Raw genomic sequence first — 11,433 nt, 5'->3', positions numbered from 1 at the left:
GCCCTTGAGTAGCTTTGCGCGAAATTCAAAACAAACGATCCAGTTTCCATTTTCAATTTTCTTTGTTAACCCTCATACCAACCGTTTTAAACTCTTTTTTCATTACGTTTAGCCAGATGTGGCTTTTCTATAATAAAATACACACTGTTTTTCATTAAGTCTTTTTCGCATCTTTTATACTGATAATTAGCTTCAAGATAAATGATTAAGAAAACATTGAACGCCCTAATGTCTAAACTTGAAATTAAATATCGGACCCCGATTTCCCTAGATTTTGAGTATGACCTAGAGGTTAACAAGTTCTACATAAGGCGTTTAAAGAAGTTTTGTCTTCATGCATGTGCACCGAAGTACAGAAACAAGTAAGCGCTCTACCGGTCGTGAAGCCTGTCAACACCCTGATCTAAACAAAAACATAATTCTCTTAATATATGCATAAAACATCTTATGGCACAGTTTTATTGCAATTCATGACAAGAAAGTCTGTCATGTAAAATAACCATTGCATGATTACAAATACCTCGCTACGTGTAAGTTCACACATATATAGTGACACCTATCAAGCTAAATTCTGATTCAGAAAGGCAATCATCCTCAAAGAATAGAGAAACAAATTCAAATCTATTGCAACAGAATCTACTAGATCTAGGTATCAGCTATTTTTATACCAATTTAAATAACTATTTAAAAAAATCCAATCTTGTAGAAACGTTTCATTAAAAAATAAGTATTATTATTTTGGTTTGTCGGAGTTTTCTAAAATTATGAAATTAAAATGTTAATTTATATGCACCACGATAGACATCAGAATTATTTAATGCAGAAAAGATCGTGTTAGAACTCCTGTAAAAGCAAAGTTATTTATTACAACTGTTAAGGTGAATATTCATCATGTAGAGGTACTGATTTAAAATATACAATTTCTGTTTAAATTTGGGCCTGGCATGGCCAAGCGCGTAAGGCGTGCGACTCGTAATCTGAGGGTCGCGGGTTCGAGCCCGCGTCGCGCTAAACATGCTCCCCCTCCCAGCCGTGGGGGTGTATAATGTGACGGTCAATCCCACTATTCGTTGGTAAAAGAGTAGCCCAAGAGTTGGCGGTGGGTGGTGATGACTAGCTACCTTCCCTCTAGTCTTACACTGCTAAATTAGGGACGGCTAGCACAGATAGCCCTCGAGTAGCTTTATGCGAAATTCCAAAACAAACTGTTTAAATTCTTTGGTCAGTAAATTTCAAAGCTGAAACAAGTTAATCATTCTAACACTGTAACCTCTTGTTCATTTAATTCGTAAATTTTAGACGAGAAATGGTCAACTTTCTTCTGTATTTGAACCAAAATGTTCAACTCATAATGGTTATTAAATTTCATAAAATCATTTAAACTTGATTTATCTCAGAACCCTGGAAGGTAGATATAAAATTTTAAATTAAAGCAGTGGGTTAAAAACAAACAAACATGACTTTAATCACATTAATGAAGTAACTGATATTCACGTGTCATCGTAATAAACATATTTAAGTAGTAAAACAATATATGTAATCTCAAGTAATAGGCCACGTGGAAGGTATAGCACAACATAAAATCGCACTAAACTTGAATATATTCTAAGCACTTTAGGAAGCTTATAAAAACTCTGAGCCTTGTCATATGTCATGTGTAAAATGTATCTGCCACCCTAGAGCATGGCATATAGGAGACTACAATAAGATAAATATCTCATCTATGTGGATACTATTCTGTATTTTGGTCATACATTTTAAACCTCTGTTGAAACATATTAATCTTAAATACTGATGCCAGAAATAATGGAACCAATTCTACCACAGGCACAGGAAAGTATAAAGCATGTTGGTCACATACTGGCAGTTTTACAGATCTATGATAAAAATATAACTTTTCAGCTTTAGCATTTGTTAAATATCACCATCTCTACTCGTATACAGATTTTACTATTCGAGTGGACTAGGCGTCGCTGAATTGGCCTAATAACTTTAAAACGCTAGAATGTATGATTGCACATTGAATCATTAAACTACACAAAAGAAAAGATTGAGAACATCTTAAATAACTAATCAGAAACTGTAAGAGGAACAGCTGGGTTCTAGTTAGGGTGGTTCTTGTCAGTAGACAAATAAATATCTGAAACTTATATGAACAATTAAGATGGTTTCCTGTATTGTTACTAAGGCAAAAGATGCTTCACAATTCGCAAGATTCAATGGTTGGAAAATTTCAATGCACGTCAAGCATAATTGTTGGTGTGTTTGAAAACATTTTTTATGTCACATTAGAAATGAGGTAGTAGTAGTTTGTTTAAAAACTGGGTTGTGCTTGCTGTCAAGAGGAGAAGCCGCTCGTTATGAGCTAAACTCCTTGAATGTAGTTGGTTTTTTCACGGACACTAATAACAGTAATATGTATTTATAAATTCTAGTCACGATCAATCACTTAACCAAATGGGCTATGGCATATTCGTTGGTTGATGTTCTATTGCAGTTTATCACTGATAAGTTACATGAACAGTGGATATAAAACACAATATTAAGTTTCGGAGAGAAGCACTAGATCAAGAAACTCATTTTAGTAAGTTTTAGCAAACAAAAATCTGAATCTGCCGAAAATAACTTTTAGCATTTACACAGCTATAAAAAGATTATTTTTAAGAATAAAGTTAAAATAGATCATATGTTAAAAGACTACTAACTCATTCCTGAAGGGTGGATTGGAAGTGTCTTTCAATGTAACATTTTTAAAGGCCTACAAGAGTTTTTTCAGGTCTCTGTAATTTAGTTAAGATATCAATTACACAAAGAAGGCAAACTTTCAGAAAACTGAATTCAATAGAAGAATTAATTCATTTTCCATTTTGGTTTTTACTCAAAAACGAAAGATTCACAATTGAAAGTAACTGAGTGTACGTTTACTAGCTACCAGGAGATAAAACTTCACGTTTTCTGGTTATTATAGAGAGCAAATATGTATATTACAATGCATAATATGCACTTGCATGCTTTCTAAAGTAAACACAAAATGAGCTGATCTCAGAAACGATAAAAAGCTCCAAGATAATTTTTATACCATATAATAAACTATAGATACGAGATTTTTGTTTCTTAGATTTTAATTATTTTGTTAAAATGTTTTGTTATGTATTTCGATTTTCGTGACACAGTGGTATGTCTTCGGATTTACAACGCTAGAAACTGGGTTTCGATACCCGTAATGGGCAGAGCATATACAGTCCATTGTGCAACTTTGTGCTTAATTATGAACAAATATATTGTGATAAGAAGAATTCTTCATTCTTCAAGAATTAAAACTTATAATTATATATTAAAAATGAATAAATGAACTTGTTATAACCATACGTCTATAATTATTCAGAACAGGGGTGTCGCTAGTCACCGGAGCCCCTGTCACGAATTTTTAAGTGCTGGAAACCATGATGAATATCTTATTGAAACATCGAACATTTCCGCGCCTATGGGCCCGAGCCCTAACTCTTTTAAGTACCAAGTGACGTTTCTAATTCAGAAATTAATTCAAATATGCCGTTAATATTTTACTAGTTGAAACGCGATTTATTGTAATATTTTCTTCGTTTCAGCTTTTGTGTTTTATCTCGCTGTAGAGGTTCATATTTTTATACAAGCAAAGCTCTTAATTTATCCTTTGAAAATAAGACTTTATTGGTTGTTATTCGATGGCATTTTAACTTTTACTTCATCTATTTTCATTATTATTTCAGTATTTCATGTGAATTAAAATAGGAGAATGACAACACTGTCAAGTGTTTTTTGGGGAGTTGGGGGCGGAGTCTTTACAGTAGATACCTGTGATTTGTTGGAGATAAATTTCAACAATAAACAAATAATACACAGTCTACTTGTTTTAAAATAATATACTAAGATAAGACAAACGTATATACAAATCTTCGTTACACTGTTGGTCATTACAGTTGTATCTAGAGCCTAAAGTAATTGTTTAGTTTTGTCAAATTTCACACAGGCTGGTTCAGTTACTTTAGGATGCAATTTGACGAGACGAAATTTTATTCTTACTTTGTTGTTATAATATAATGTGTGGTAATTTTAGTTTAAACTCACCAGCATACATGTTGGTTACTACAGTTGTATTCAGAAATTTAAATAATAATTTCTTTTTTGTCAAAGTCCACACAGTCGGGTTCAATTACTCTAGAACATAATTGACAAGATGGATTATTTTTCTCTACTCTGTTATTACAGTACAATGTGTGATAATTTCACTTTAACAGTTACCGCTATATAGTATATATAGATCTATCTGTCAAACTAAATTTTCGACGCGCATTTATATCCCAACAGAGATCTACTAGGTACTATGATGCAATAATACTCCATTAGAAAAACGAGGAGAACTTAGGAGATTCGAGTAACATGACGCAATCTTATAACAGTCACCAATTTATAACTATCGAAATACACAACGTGTGATTTGTAAACAGGTACATGAACAAACTTAAGATAAATTATCTCTTATAAAATATAACTAAATTTAACACTCGAGGTATATAAACTATCTAAATCATTATTCTGGTATTAAACTTAAACGGAAACAGTTGTGTATGTCTAAATACATAAAAAATTGATGTTACTAAAAGTACACAAATTATGATGAAAGATTTTCAACCAGTGAATAATATAATGATAATAATATAATGATAATAATATAATATAATAATATAATATAAATGTTTTCAACACATTCATCTTAAGTTATTAATTTTAAAGTAAAACTATCTTTTATGTAATTATTTGTTTATCTTAATTCTCGTGAAATACTGGATAAAAATTCAAAGTTGTATAATTATACAGCAAAATGTGGGGTTCGAAACCCAGCAGATGACACAGAAGACGATATAACGTGATTTTACTTTGAAAAACAACAAACAAGCAATTCGTCAAGTATTGGAAAATTACTTTTTAAAATTTTATAAATAAAAAAATCCATATAGATATTTCAGTTGAGAATGCACACCCTTTTGAAGAGCACAATACGAACATTTTTCCCATGCAGTACTCCCAGGATAGATCTGTTTTTAGAAAATGTTCACTTCTTTACTTGTTTGTTTGTTTGGAATTAAGCACAAAGCTACACAATGTGCTACCTGTACTCTATCCATCACGGGTATTGAAATCCGGTTTCTAATGGTGTGAACTTCCAGATATGCCACTGTGCTACTGGAGGAACAGTTTACTTTTCTTTTTTTTCCCAATGATGTATGAATAATATGATTAGACAAACTATCTCTGATTATTTTAACTGTTGAGAATTCATTCTAATTATAGCGCGTTTTCGAACCCAAAGAAGTCCTATGAGGGATCAGTGATACATTTATAGACATACAAGGCTTAAATCCGGGGTTCGATTTCCCGCTGAGGGTAGAGCTCAGATAGTCTATTGTGTAGCCTTACGCTAAAACAAGAACAAAAAAACTCGAAAATTTTTAATGTAGTGACATCTGTTGGTGAATACATAATATTTAAATATTTAACATCTGAATGTTACTTAATCTACACACAAATCTCTCAAATCCAGTCTCGTGTGAAACATATATTTAAAATTTCATACATGTACTTATACCAAATAACTCTCTAAAATTGTATTATTGTTTGTACACATCAGCGTCTACTTAAATTGTTATCTTTCTCAAATAAAATAAACAACTCAAAAGCTCAAAATTGCATTTGATTTTAATTTTAATTTAATTCATTCATTTAATTTATTATGAAATTTAGTAATGAACCAAACTGTAGCTGACGTTTTCATCCACCTGTCACTTAGGCAAATTTCTTTTGATAATGGAAATTAATTAAAATTTCAACTCAACAAAATAATTTTTGTATTGGACGACTTGAGAAAAACACGTGATAAGCAAAACGTCGTTAAAAATAGTTCAAATACAGATAAGATTTCGTTTCTTCACATTAAACAAACAAACAAACAAACCAAAATAAAACAATATGAGAGATTTCAGCCTCTTCTCATATGACAATCCCTTCATCCCAGGCACCATTCTAGTAACCCTCCTTCGAACCCTTTCAAACAATTCAATGTCTTTCCTAAGGTAAAAACCGCAACATCGATTACAATGAAATTATAACCTCTTTAGACTTATATTTAATATTTCTGTAGATACAGCCCAAAATCCTATTTGCCCAACCACTAGCAACAACACATTGCTTTGATGGCTTAGGAGACTGATCAATCATTACATCAAGATCCTTTTCTTTCATGACAATGTTAACGTTATTCCCATCCAAATTATGTTTATAATTCAAATTATGATAATCAACATCCAGTATCTTACATTTATTATAATTAGAATCCATCTCTCGTTTATTTCTCTAACTCACTAAATGATCTAAATCCTTTTGTAAAGTAGCAGCATCTTCTACACAACCAACAACAATTATCATCATCACCAAACTTAAGTAATTTGTTGACCATTCTTTCAATTATGTCGTTAATGTAAATCAAAAAGACCGATGTTTCTAAGACTGAGTTCTGAGGTACACTACTTGCAACATTAATCCAGTTTGACTGAACTTCATTTATAACAGCTCTCTGGTTTCTTCCATCAAGGTACTTTTCTTTCCAGTTAGTAACTTATCCCCAACATCTACAGAGATAATTTTCTTCAGAAGCCTTTTCATGTGACACTTTGTCAAATACTTTTTGAAACTCCAGATACACTGAATCTATACTCTTACCCTCACATACGCATGCAGTAACGTTTTCAAAGCATGCCAAAAGATTTGTAAGGCAAACATTTCCCTTAATGCAACTAGTTGACTACACGGTAAAATTCTAAACTTTGTTAACTGACTTTGCAATATATATTTTATCAGACTTTCCAGAACTTTTCCCATCCACAACTGATGTAAGGCTAATTATTGGAATAACCTCTGTTACCTCCCTTGAAGATAATAGTGACATTAGCTAACTTCTAATATCTTGGTACTTGTCCACTATTCAAGCGGTTCACTTGTGTTTAATTTCTGATGAGAGAAAAATACTGCAAATAGAAAAGGTTAATACAAAACTAAAGTTTTAATATGTGATATCATGAAAAATAAAAATACAGTCAAAATACATTGTATAAACTGGATTAAATAAAGTTGTATGCATTAAAAGATAAATAATACGCTTGCATTTGTCAGTACCGAACCTTTCCCGCATTTTTTCGCTATTAAATGCTACATGATATTAAGAAGGCCTTTATCCGACAATTCCGCATTGTATATTAGCTTTTCAATTCACAACCACCTTACCTATTTTTTTGTGTAGTCAAACTTTTCAATGCAATGAATATGGTACACGATATAGCACAATGTCGTTTCCATCAAGCGACAACCGGTATTGGTTTCATCTTTAGATTTTGTATTTATAAAGTATTTCACACAGATAGCGATTAACATTTTAAAAATGAACATTACATTAAATACAATTTCTATGGACTTTCGCGATTTATTTAGGTCTACAATACGCATGCGCAGTTCGTTCAAAACCATATGCTTATGGCTATGAGAACACACATTCAGACATTTCTTTATAATCTACTGAGTTTGCCTTCATTACAATTTCGCAGAAATTTAGTTCCTGTTCGTTTCGTAGACTGCTATGAACAGCTTAGCTACTTTTTCTTTAGTATGGGCTTCTATTCTTCATTTTTTCAAGTTCCGTTGTTTCAATTCGTAAATCCTTGTCATACGCTAAAGGATCATAGCTGTTTCATACTTTTTGCGCTATTATAAATACTATTACTTTATTTTATTGTTTGATTTACGTGAAGTTTTATTAAATAAAGTTTTGTCTACGTGAGTTTGTTTGTATGACAGCGTAATATTTTTTCAACTAGACAAGAATTTATCGATTTAGCACACAGTGTAACTTAAATGGCGTGCGTGAAAATTATAGAATAAGGAAAATACAAGGGAAGGGCATGAAAACTACCGCAAATGTTATTTTGGGTCGCGGTTTGTTTAACATAATAACACCCAGATTTTATCTGTCTAGAAAATGCTCGTGCACCTCACCATCGAAATACGCATACACACGCACTTAATTTTGAAGGATGTAAAGAAAAGGTTAACGTAAATATAGTTTAGTAGACATTTTTTTACAATAATATATTGAAAGCTTATTAAAGTTTGTTTGTTTGTGAATTTTGCGCAAAGCTACATGAGCGCTGTCTGCGCTAGCCGTTCCTAATTTTGCAGTGTAAGATTAAAGAATAAGCAGCAAGCCACCACCACCCACCAACTATTGGGCTGCTCTTTTAACAACTAGTAGTGGGATTAACCGTCACACTATAAAGTCCCCACGGCTGAAAGGGCGAGCATGTTTGGTGTGACGGGGATTCAAACCCGTGATCCTCATATTACGAGTCGTACGCCTTAACCACCTGACCATTCTGGGCGTTATTAAGGTTTATAAAAGAAACAGGTCTGTAAACAAAATGTTTCAAAGGGGTTTCTAATTTGTGGGATCAAAATCCAACAGATGTTGTGCAAAGCACAACTAGGATGCAAAGCATGAAAACATTACGGGGGTAGGGGGGTGTGGGGAATGCCTCCAAGAAAATTTGTAAAAAATATGTGTTGTGAGGTTATATCTGTTTGCAATTTTACTTGAAATATAACTTAAACAATCGTATGACTGTTATATTAAATTCACAAATATTCAGTGAAGAGTCAAGAAATTATCATTCTGCTGTAACACGCCCCTAATGACACAGCGGTATGTCTGAGGACTTATAACGCTAGAAACTGAGTTTCGATACCAGTGGTAGGCAGAGCACAGATAGTCCATTGTGTAGTTTTGTGCTTAATTCCAAGACAAACAAACTGTTGGAACATTGCATGTGAAGCTAAACTCGAACTGGCATAAACATGTATGTTTTATCGTAGTAAAGTACTGTAGTATCTACATGCAGAGTGCTTATTAATTGTTAACTTATATTATTACTTTAAACAACTCTGTACAATGATAGTATGTTAGCTATTTCAATTTAGCTATCATATACGTACGTGTAAGCACTACTGAAATAACATGTTAACTTGTTCCATTCTTCTGAATGCTTTTCCATAAATAACTTACGTACAGTTTCAATGTTGATAGCAGTGTCGTAACGATTAAATTTTAAAACTAGAACACTCAGTCTTTTTTTTAGTTTATGTACACCTCAGGTGTTTCTTCAACCGGAGGAGAACAAATGCCAAACATTCACATGAACATGAACTTAGTGGCAGCGTGGCAAAAAGAGTTTCAGTGAAATAAAGATATTTCGTACACTGAAGCACACATTTAAGCAGTCAACCAGTATTTGGGGCCTGTTCTGGAGAGATGTAGAAAGCAATCGATAACAAAAAAAGGGTTTGGTAAATCTTCCCCATGTGAGGTTTGATTCAATAAGATTAGTAATTGATGCTGCTTTCTTTACATGTACATAAAACCTGAAAGAAAGATTACTGATAATGTGATGAAGAAAAGAAATGGTTAGTCCTCCACGAAATTATATTCTGCATTAGCACGTTGACTACCTCATAGCATACTAACATTGATATTAGATTTGTTTCCAATACTACTGCTGTGCTTGAAGATACAATGTGAATAAACATCTACGTTCCCTCTCAGTGAAGTCAGTTATTTACAGTATTGTTTTTTTTAAGGAAACACTAGAAACAATGTATTGGATTATAGATTTGTAAAAGCCTCTTGACTAGTAAACAAAATATGCATTCATAGGATTCCAGTATTTTTAAATAAGCTGCAACATTTTTCTTTAATTGAATATTATTGCATCAAAATATATACTATTGCTTTTTTTATTTTCTACACTTGTTATGCGTCAAAATATTATTATTTAGTTCTAGACTGCGTGATTGAAAGTATATAGTGTCACGTGACGGGGTCGTGGGCTGACCTGCGGGTAGACCGAGCGGGTTGAATCGGTTTAGCTGTTGAAGCTTCAACTAATACTACCTGCTATCAGTTGCAAAATTTATTTTTAAGTGTGGATATCGTAGCGAAAGGAACTCATAGGCGCTAACTCAAGGCTTTACAATTCAAACAAAAGAGACTCGAACCCGAGACGTCCAATAAAACACTTTATATATACTTTCAAACATTTAACACTACACACATATATACAGTTTAACTTGCTAAGGTTTATTATAGACAGTTAGTTACTTCTATTACCACAGTGACTGATGTTAAGGAATAATGGCATTAATAATACTTACAAATAGTTTGAGTATGAAGACATCTTCCTCTTGAGATTCTGACTGAGATACTGAGCTGTCTGACTTATTTAGCTAACTACCTCTCTGGGCTTATTTTCCAAACCCTTTTATATTAGTAGAAGGGTAATATCAGCCTACTCAAAGAAGCAAGAGGTTTTCTGTTTACTATTGCTCTCAATTTGTTTTGTGAAAAAACTTTTACCGAGACACCATTAAACTGTCAAACTTTGTTTATGAACTTCTACGTTCTCCAGTCAATTACTAATCCTCTTTTTAACAGGGGCTTGGTTGATTTAACTGACCACATGACCTCTTCTCCATACATGTAAAGTATTTCCTCCACCATCCGAGAACAATGGTCCGATTATAGTGTTGTCTCATTAATCGAGGGCCCGGCATGGTCAGGTGGGTTAAGGCACTCGATTTGTTATCCGAGGGTTGCGGGTTCGCATCCCCATCGCGCCAAACATGCTCGCCCTTTCAGCCGTGGAGGCGTTAGAATGTGACGGTCAATCCCACTATTTGTTGGTAAAAGAGTAGCCCAAGAGTTGGCGGTGGGTGGTGATGACTAGCTGCTCTCCCTCTAGTCTTACACTGCAAAATTAGGGACGGCTAGCGCAAATAGCCCTCGAGCAGCTTTGCGCGAAATTCAGAAAACATTATTCGAGGTCTTCAAGTTCAACATCCAAGTTGACGTCTGCTTATGTAGTTCAACATTCATGAGACACTTTCTCGATTTTAGTTTACAGCTTCGGTAACCTCTTATAACTTCGAGAGCGTCTATTTGATAAATCTAAACACATACCTGAAGTCACTCGGCGTGGTTCTCCGAAGTAGTGTTCTAAGTGATGCCTCTGCATTTATTTGACCTTTGGTAACATCATTTATTCATCAACAGGATAGTTGTACTGTAGCACGTTTCTCGATATGTTTCCTTCAAATATTATTATTTTCTAAACACAATTACTTTGAAAAATGTGCTTACTTGTTCGGCATCTTTCTCTGTTTATTGCTACAATTAATCACATCCACACACTTAGCGATTCCTCAAGAGATAAAAAACATAATAGCGCATTTAGAGTGAAATTACCACAGACTGTATTGCAATAACAATGCACAGAAGTAATAATTTATTTTCTAAGT

Source organism: Tachypleus tridentatus, chromosome 1, assembly GCF_004210375.1.
Source record: "Tachypleus tridentatus isolate NWPU-2018 chromosome 1, ASM421037v1, whole genome shotgun sequence".
Lineage (NCBI taxonomy): Eukaryota > Metazoa > Arthropoda > Merostomata > Xiphosura > Limulidae > Tachypleus > Tachypleus tridentatus.
This window is presented reverse-complemented; position numbering follows the sequence as displayed.